Here is a 10,730-nt window from a genome sequence, read left to right on the forward strand (position 1 = left end):
TTTCATCAAAGACAGGTGGGTCGATGCGGCGAAGCCATACTGCCAATTTCTGACACCGTGTAGATGTTGTGGGCTCTCTGAATCACTGACAAGGACTTTCAACAAGGTAATTTATTCACCAGCTCTGCAGCTGCTTAAACACTTGTGCTCTGCCCACGCTCCTGGAGATAACTGACTCCCACGCTCCCGCCAGGTGACCTCTTTTGTAGCCACATCATCACCTTCTCACGTGACCACTCGGTCTACACACTTAGCATTTTTGATATATTCTCAATTTTGCGATATTCTTTGCCAAATCCTTGCTGATTCAAAATGAAACTTAACATAATTCTTTGAACAGCATTTAGCACTGGATTGCATAATTTTTTTTTCAACAATTTCCCTCAATTGTTGTGCCAGGAATATACAATATTCAGAAGGGGATTTTGTGCAAATGTTTAAGAATGTGAGGGTACAAGAAGCAGCAAAATGAACACATCTGTTAGTCTCAGCTCATCAAATGTACTCAAGGACTGTGAGAGGATGCCCACAAAATGAATGGCTAAATTTAAAGTGAAGCATGCTCTGTTAAATTGCCCCAGGATTGTTCAGTGTTGTAAAAGCAGAAATCATTTGTACTTCCTGGTGTCTCTAACCCTCTTCCCCTCCGCACAGATTGCTGCTTGGGTGTGGTTGCAAAGTCTCAAATTTTGTGTTGGCAAGTTTCCCAGTTGGGGTGGAGGGGGTCACTGGAGGGTTTTACGCTTCAGAACTGATGTTGAGATACACTAGGGTAGAGCTTGTCCTTGTGTAATAACGTAACAAGGGTGACAGCGGGTCAGCAGCCTGTTTTACCCTATCACATTAAATCAAGGTCTATCCCAGCCCACACTAGTTACACCTGATGTGACATCTTCAAAACTTGCTCCAACGACATATTGTGAACAGGAAGCACTCCTCACAGTCCATCACTCTCAAGTATCACAATAGGGACTTCACTATGTAGTAAGTTGAAATTTGACTCATTTGGTAACTAAAAACCAGTAGTTCTGATTGTAATACATCAATATGGATTTCAACATATACTGCAGCAAGTTTTTAATTTCCTCTTTCTGAACCTATCCAAATCCCTTGATGGCTTTGTGTTCACAATCCCTCAGATAATGAAGCAGTCCTTGTCCACATGGCACAAGACGTGAGCAGCATCCAGGCTTGGACTAATAAATGGCAAGTAACATTCTCATCACACATGTTTCAGGCAATGGGAATCTATGACCAGAGGGCCGTAACCACCGACTCAACTATCAATGGCGTTATCATCATGTGTCACCCACTATCAACATTCTGGGAGTCGCTATTGACTAGAAACGCAACCATCTGTTGATTCTAATACAAACCAGAAACTGGGTGATTTGTAGCGAGTGGATCACCTCATAACTTCTGAAATCCATCATTTATAAGGCGCACGTCAGGAACATATGATTGATTAAATTCCATTGGAATGGAGGGATACAACTGCGTTGACCATCAAAAAGCTCAATACCATCCAGGTCAAAGTAACATACTGGAGTGGCACCTTATACACTTGCATAAATGTCCACTGAGTCCATCACATGTGTACATTACTATTGTTCCGTTCCAGACATTTCTTCACGAGCACCTCAAGCATTCAACCTCTGATCATTTGGAAGGACAAGGGTAGCAGGTGAATGGGAAGTATTGCCTCCAAGTTCCTCTCAGTTACACACCATCCTGACTTGGAAATGTATCTACGATAACTTTGGCTCACCAGTATGAAAAAACAAACATTTATTTACAACATACCATCTTACAGCGCCTTGTAGCTTTGTGGCTGCCAGTCAGCATCCAGAATTGATCTGAGGGCGTTGTTTTGTCAGTGTTCTTGCAAGAAGGAGCTGAGATAAAATGCTGAAATCATTGTTTGTCTGTGGTGGCCAGCGTGGGCTGGGGTGGAGCCCGGCCAACAGTGACGCAGTTGCTATTGAGCAGGCTCGTGCCTTGGCGGTGCTGTGTGCATCGCATGATGGCTGTCAATAAAGATGTTGTCTTGGCTGAAAGTCTCAGCTCTGAGGTGCAGGTCATCAGGGCTCACCTCCAAGAATTGCAGGGGACTTTTATTGATGTTGGAGGCACACAAGGAGGTTCTTGTAGTTGAGAGAGCACTTTTCCTGGTGGAGGCCCATCTCCATTCCATCGAGTTCCTGTTGCATGGCCTGTCATCCATCCTGATGGGTTGGGAGATGGAGAGGAGAACCAAGATGGATGTGCCATTTGAGCCTGGTTCCCAGTGAGAGGTGGTGGAAGAGTTCCGGAGTGAGTTTGAAGATTGGCTGCCATGTTTCGGTAATCTTGATTTGGAGGCTGGCCTTTCAGATTCGATGAAGCATATTGTATCCTGACTTCAAGGCTGTGGGTTTGTTTGGCATACCGATCGATGGTCCTGTTTTGTCCAGTTCCTGATGCTTGTCTTGAGGGGTTGGAGATGGCCATACCGTTCGAGCCATCCACCCCGAACCGGGGCCTAGGCTGTGGACCGCCTGAGAGTTGGTGAGGCGCCATGATGGAAGTAAAAGTGTCTCGTGCTTCGATCATTTGAATCCTTAAAAGATCCTGAAGAGTGCTTGTTGCTCCTGTTCACCCTTAGCTTTTGCTTTCTTTGTGCATCCAAGAAGCTGTTTTAATCATGCAATTCGGTTGTTATCCTGGACATTGATCCCTGTTGATCATGTTGCTTGTATGGTGCTTTTTTTTACTGACAGGAGAGTAAATTCTCCCTCAGTGTACCCGAACAGGCGCCGTAGTTTGGTGACAAGGGGATTTTCTCAGTAACTTACTTGTAGTGTTAATGTAAGCCTACTTGTGACACTAATAAAGATCCTCCGGCGCGATTCTCCACACCCCACGCCGGGGGGGGAGAATCGCGGGAGGGCCGGGCGAATCACGCCACGCCGCCCTGGCACCCCCCGCAATTCTCCCACCCCCCCCCCCCAAAATGGCGTGCCGCGTTTTGCGACAGGCCGCTCGGAGAATCGCCGCTCGCCGCCTCTCACGGCGACGCGGATGGGCTGAGCGGCCTCCTGAATCCGACCGGTTCACGCCGGCGCCAACCACACCTGGTCGCTGCCGGCATGAACAGCGCGCGACCGGTGAGTGTGGGTCCTGTGGGGGGCGGAGGGAGGATCGAGCACCACGGGCATGCTCAGCAGATGTCTGGCCCGCGATCGATGCCCACCGATCGTTGGGCCGGCGTCTCTAAAAGACGCACACTTTTCCCTCCGCCGCCCCGCAAGATCAAGCCGCCATGTCTTGCAGGGCAGTGGAGGGGAACATGCGCGGGTTGGCGCCGTACAACCTGTGCATGTGCGGCTGACGTGACTTCGGCGCCGCCGGCTGCGTCATTCCCGACGCGCCGCTTTGACGCAAGCGTCAAGGCCCGGCGCGCGGAATTCACGCGCCGCCGCTCCTAGCCTCCCCCCCCCCCCCCCCGGGGGGAGAATAGGGAGGGAGGAGTGGCCATCGACGCCGGAGTGAAACACCGGGTTTCACTCCGGCGTCGGCTGTTTGTCTCCCGATGGGAGAATTCTGCCCATTGTTCTTATTATCATTCATAGAATCATAGAATCCCTACAGTGCAGAAGGAGGCCATTCGGCCTATCAAGTCTGCCTCTGAAAGGGCCCCCTACCTAGAGCCACTACCCGCTCCATCCCCATACCCCCACCTAACTTTGGACACGAAGAGGCAATTTAGCATGGCCAATCCACCTAACCTGCCCGTCCTTGGATTGCGGGAAAACCAGAGCACCGGGAGGAAACAAACCCAGAGAAAACGTGCAAACTCCACATAGAGAGCCACCCAAGGTCAGAATCAAACCCGGGTCCCTGACCCTGTGAGCCAACAGTGCTAACCACAGTGACACCATGCTGCCCCACTCTGGATGGTACTGGATGACAAGGTTCCTTCACTAAATCAACGATCTCCATGAATTAACTAGAATCGGGCGTGTTAGGGAATGTACAGCTGGGTCCACATGGATTGCCTTCTTCTTCCCATCCTCCTTTTTTCAATTGGCAATGAAATAATAATGTAGACTACATATATATTGTGTCAATCCTCATTGGAGGCATCAAAGGGACCTAATCGACCGAATGGAGGCATTTTTCAAACAGCACGGGCTGGATTCTCTGCCCCGCCGCGCTACATTTCTAGCTCAGCATGCCAGCGGGATGCTCCGTTACACCAGCTGGTCAATGGGGTTTCCCATTCTGGGGCAGCCCCACGCCTTCAGGAAACTCCTGGGCTGCCGGCAAAATGGAGCATTCCGTCGGCGGAGAATTCAGCTCCTGATTTCTGTTTAGCAACCTGGCTTTGACCTCAACGGGTTCTGTACTCACAGTCTTGGGAACACACATTCTCTGTTATATCCTCGTCACCAATGTAATAACTTTGGCTCAACAGCTAAGTATGAAAAAATTTACCTTTATTTACAACATGCTATCTTACAGAGTCTTGTTGCTTCATGGCTGCCAGTCAGCATCCAGAATTGATCTGAGGCAAAAGCCCACATTGCGAGGGTGAATCCCCACTGATTGGTTTTCCAGGTCATGTGACCTGATCAGCCAATCAACCCTTAAAGGGGCCAAACACCACAGTATCATCATTTCTTTATTGTCACTGGGCAAAAATGCAGTCACTTCTTATCTAACCACTTTGAGGGTGCACCTTCCCTGAAGGCACAGCGGTAGTTTGAGAACAAGTTCAGAAACTAACTGCGCTAGGAATTATTTCTATGGCATGGCACACTTAAAATAAATAGAATAACATTTGCATGAAAGTAGTGGTCAGATAAAATTGGCATGAGCAAGGATAACAGCATTACCAAACTAATTTCTACTCTTGATGAAAGGGGCAGCACGGTAGCACAGTGGTTGGCACAGTTGCTTCACTGTTCTAGGGTCCCAGGTTTGATTCCCAGCTTGGATCACTGTCTGTGCGGAGTCTGCACATTCTCCATGTGTCGGCATGGGTTTCCTCCGGGTGCTCCGGTTTCCTCCCACAATCCAAAGATATGCAGGTTAGGTGGATAGGCCATGATAAATGGCCCTTAGTGTCCTAAAAGATTAGGTGGGGTTACAAGGTTACTGGGTGGAGGCGTGGGCTTAAGTGAGGTGCTCTTTCCAAGGGCTGGTGGAGTCCCGATGGGCCGAATGGCCTCCTTCTGCACTGTAAATTCTAAATTTCTATAAAAAATATATAATAATTCTAAAATAATCAGGAAACTGCAGTGCAAAACTATCACTACAACAGGCCCAAGTAAATTCAGAGCATCTCAGTGGTAGTGGGAGTGTTTAAGATGGGGTGAAGTGTAAATTGGTCATGAGTTTTAATTTTCTCTGAAACTAAGAGTTCACTTGTACTACGGAGTACATCCCAAGGCAAGAACCGGCACGTGAAGTATTTTAACATAGGAGGCTGCTGCATTATGACAACCACACAGTTCTGGCTAGCCAACAAAGTCGGCCACTCTGCCACAGCCATATTGGAAGGATTGTTGATCAACCTGTTTGGCCACAACATGAACACACCTTCCATGGCCATCAAGACCCAAAGTGGGACTCTAACCTGGAGTTTCTGCCTCAGAGATAGGGACACTACCCAATGTCCTTCAGAATTTCAACTAGATGTAGATTAGCCGCTGATTGCATCAGGGCAATGGGCTTCGTTTATTTGGGAATGGAGGTGGGGGTGCTTTTAACCTGTTCGGTCTGGACTCAGCCCACTTCCATTTTGGGCCTACTACCTCTCCAGCCACTTAGGCCTGCATCCCCACCTCACCCCCAGAAGATCCTACCTCCCGACAGTCTCACGACGTAGGTGGGAGCGCAACAATAGGATGAGACCTGTCTCTGCATTCCCCTTTCCAACATGAAAATTCGTCCCCTGGGTCTCCAGAACAATCATGGTGTGCTGTGTTCTGTTCAACGTTGCATAGTAATGTTTTAACCTGCAGGAGGAACAAGTCACAGAGTATAGAACCTCCTCAGGCTATTCAGAGAGGAGGAAGAAGATGAGGAAGAGGTTTGATTCCCAGCTTGGATCACTGGATGCAATGTGGAGGCAATGAACCGACAGCGGTGCATATTGCTGCCCAGGATGACTTATTTATTATAAGATCGACTTAGGATCCAGCAGTGCGCCCAGGTAACACCTCTACACACAATCCGCAACCAATTCCCCCATCCCAACAATGCCACTTATAGAAATCAGTCCTGCAAACAACCAAGCTTCTCTTCACAGTGTCCCCTTGCTCAATGTCAATTTTTGCCTTTCCATTCACCATCACACAACAGATAAGGGCACTTGTCAACCAACAACCAGGGATGATAGGATGGGAAAGTGGTGCGAAAAGAATTAGCACTTCAAATCTACTATCGAAACTTAACAATATGACAATTTGTGCAAGGCAACCATGTAGTTACCCTTGTGCAACTCAAGTCTTTACTTTTTCTATTCTTAGCACTTGTCACAACCTCTATGGCTTCAGCAGAGGTAGGGTCATGACTGATCTGATAAAGAGAACAAGGATCAGTCATGACCTACACTTGATGGGCCAAATGGCCTAATTTCTGCTCCTACATCTTATGGTCTTCTGATTGCTGAGATGCTCTTGGCTGACATTCAATGGTTTTGGAGCTTGTGAGGTCTCTGCCAAAGATCGTTCCGCCTGCATGTGTGCAGAGGCAGCCTTGGCCTTCAGGACATGAGGCCACATGTGAATTACTGATTGAAGTCAGGGGGTAATGCATGCACTTTATTCGAGTCCTCACTTCTGTGTCTCATCTCCCTCTCATGGCCCAGGTGCACTTCCCTGTGAGCAATGAGATTGAGAGACTTTACTGCAGATCAAGGAGGTGATAAATAGTTAACGCTAGGGCATGGGCCGTCAATCTGATAAATGCCATTAGTCAAGGTGGCATTGATAGTGTGCATAAGGTGAAGGCATGCACACGCCCGTGTTTGCTGCATTTGATATGCAAATGCCCACTATTTGCATTATTGAAGAAAGCATTGCGAGGTTCTGTGACATCCTGTACTACATGTTTGAGATGGACTTCTCCAATCTCTCTGCAAACCTGAACAGTGTGGCTGAAAGACGTGCCAGTGCATTGCACTTTCTCTGCTGCTATTTCAGAAGTATCCTGTCCATAGTGAGGTATAATGGGCCGCATTCTCCAGTCCTCAGCCATGTTTCTTGGCGGAGCGCTGTTTGCTGTTCCCACCACTGTCAATGGGATACCCCATTGAAGACGCCCCATGCCGCCGGGAAACCCACAGGTGGGGGTGCACTGCTGATGAGAGCAGAGAATCCCAATGGCCGGTGAATTCTGACCAACATCTGTATCCAGCTGAGCAGCTTTGCATCAATATAATCTCAGATACTTCAACCAGTGTATTAATAGATAGAGATAGATAGAGAAATACAGCACAGAACAGGCCCTTCGGCCCACGATGTTGCGCCGAACTTTTGTCCTAGGTTAATCATAGAATTTTGGACAATGTTTCATGGCCAATCCACCCAACCTGCACATCTTTGGACTGTGGGAAGAAACCGGAGTACCCGGAGGAAACCCACGCAGTCACGGGGAGGATGTGCAGACTCCACACAGACAGCGACCCAAGTCGAAATCGAACTTGGGACCCTGGAGCTGTGAAGCAATTGTGCTATCCACAATGCTACCGTGCTGCCCTTAAGAAGTTAACCTACACTCCATTATTCTACCCTAATCCATGTACCTATCCAATAGAGCTTGAAGGTCCCTAACTTTTCCGACTCAACTACTTCCACAGGCAGTGCATTCCATGCCCCCACTACTCTCTGGGTAAAGAACCTACCTCTGACATCCCCTCTATATCTTCCACCATTTATCTTAAATTTATGTCCCCTTGTAATGGTGTGTTCCACCTGGGGGAAAATTCTCTGACTGTCTACTCTATCTATTCCCCTAATCATCTTATAAACCCCTATCAAGTCGCCCCTCATCCTTCTCCGCTCTAATGAGAAAAGGCCTAGCACCCTCAACCTTTCCTCGTATGACCTACTCTCCATTCCAGGCAACATCCTGGTAAATCTCCTTTGCACCTTTTCCAAAGCTTCCACATCCTTCCTAAAATGAGGTGACCAGAACTGCACACAGTACTCCAAATGTGGCCTGACCAAGGTTTTGTACAGCTGCATCATCACCTCACGGCTCTTAAATTCAATCCCTCTGCTAATGAACGCTAGCACACCATAGGCCTTCTTCACAGCTCTATCCACTTGAGTGGCAACTTTCAAAGATCTATGAACATAGACCCCAAGATCTCTCTGCTCCTCCACATTGCCAAGAACCCTACCATTAACCCTATATTCCGCATTCATATTTGTCCTTCCAAAATGGACAACCTCACATTTGTCAGGGTTAAACTCCATCTGCCACTTCTCAGCCCAGCTCTGCATTCTATCTATGTCTCTTTGAAGCCGACAACAGCACTCCTCACTATCCACAACTCCACCAATCTTCGTATCATCTGCAAATTTACTGACCCACCCTTCAACTCCCTCATCCAAGTCGTCAATGAAAATCACAAACAGCAGAGGACCCCGAACTGATCCCTGCGGTACGCCACTGATAACTGGGCTCCAGGCTGAATATTTGCCATCCACCACCACTCTCTGTCTTCTATCGGTTAGCCAGTTTGTTATCCAACTGGCCAAATTTCCCATTATCCCATCAAATCCCACTAATCAAAAGGTTTAGCCAGGTACCTTATTTGTGAGATGAACAAAGGACAATACAGGTTCACAGTTCAACACAACGTTGTTCACGCTTCTCTCACGGAACACAATATGACTCAAACTCACAGCTGAGCTCTGGGAATCTGTCGTACTGAATGAAAGATGCTGGCCAGGGTACGATCACTCGATGTGGATGTCTTCTCTGGGCTTCGAAACCCAGGGTCCCTTCTTCTTGTGATGGTTGTACCTGGGGGTCTCCCAGGTTATCACTAATGATCTGACCCGATATTCCTTCCTTTATACTGGCCTGCTAGCGTTAAGTCATTGGTATACACCCACAACTGACCATTGCCCCATTCAGACCCTAACTTTTTCATGGGAAAAACTGATTAACCCTGAATAAACAGCAGAATCCTAAGAAAATCCATTTTCCTCTGAAACCAGATTACATTGTCTGAACAGATATCAGCCCATTATGGAGTCGGATGGCTTCTTTTGTCTATCCTTCACCCTGCTGCAAAGTTGATAAACTGTGCCTGGAAAGTCATTACATATTCCTAGCATGGTCTTGTTCTTTTGTGTAAACGGCGTTGGTAATCGCAAAGCCCATATAGCAATAATGAGTTTATGGGTGCAATTTAATGGAAAAGTTTCGAAGTGTGGTAGCGAGCAGGAACTGCTGCAAGTTTCCCGATGGTCGACCCGGCGAGGCCGTCACCGGTATTAGACATTAATTGGCCCACTTAACGAGGCCCCACAGGCTTCACACCACAAGTGACTGTCCCGCTGGCTGATTCACGAGGACTGCACTCGCCAGCTCCCCCCGCTTATAGAACATACAGTGCGGAAGGAGGTCATTCGGTCCATCGAGTCTGCACCAAACCACTTAAGCCCTCATTTCCACCCTATCCCTGTAACCCAATAACCTCCCCTAATCTTTTTGGTCACTAAGGGCAATTTAGCCTGGCCAATTCACCTAACTTGCACATCTTTGGACTGTGGGAGGAAACTGAAGCACATGGGTAGAACGTGCAGACTCTGCACAGACAGTGAACCAGCGGGGAATCGAAACTGGGACACTGGCACTGTGAAGCCAAAGTGCTATCCACTTGTGCTACCGTGCTGCCCACTGAAGGGGAGCAACATTTAAACCAATCCCGCAGAGGTACTCCCACACAGCCACCAAGGAGGCAGGGTTCAAGATTTGGGGATGCTAACCTGGCCCGCCTGCTGGACGCAGTGGAGACACAACAAGATACCCTGTTCCCCCAAGGGGCTCATGGGTCAACCACAGGGCAGCCAGTGCTATCTGGGAGGAAGTGACAGCGACTGTCAGCGTGGGGAGCGTGACCCAGAGGGTACTCCCTGGTGCACGCACCCACCCTCTGGTTGCAGGCATGTCTCCAGTGCCAAGGCCCAGCTCTTGGGTGTTTGGATGGTGCTTTCTACCTCTGTGGTGTTGAAACTTCCGTTGTTCAGGCAGAGTGTCCAGGCCTTGTGGGTTGGTTTGCATGCCAGGCAGTAACTCTCACCTGCGACTTGGCACATGTACACACGGGAATCCACTTGGGAGCTGGGAAATGCTCACATAACTACAATTGCCAGTTGCCTATAAGCAATGGCCTTCAGCTGTGGGCCTGGTAGTCACCATGGTCAGTGGAGGTCAGGGGGGGCCAGAAAAACAGTAACGGGAGCTGCCTCTGTTATGGGTGCAGACGATACAGAGGGTGGCATGGCTGGGGCACCCAACTCCAGCCCAGGGGCGAATCCTCCACCAATGGCGGTCCACCCCCTGGAGCCTGACCGCCCCCACACCCCGAGCACTGAGCCAGCAACTGCAGTGTCCCCCGAGCTGACTGCCCTGTTATGTTATATACCGTGGTATAACACAGGCTACAACTCGATGCAGCTTTGACCAAAAGATACTCCAGACTTTGAAGTAAGTTCAATGTGATT

Source organism: Scyliorhinus canicula, chromosome 2, assembly GCF_902713615.1.
Source record: "Scyliorhinus canicula chromosome 2, sScyCan1.1, whole genome shotgun sequence".
NCBI lineage: Eukaryota > Metazoa > Chordata > Chondrichthyes > Carcharhiniformes > Scyliorhinidae > Scyliorhinus > Scyliorhinus canicula.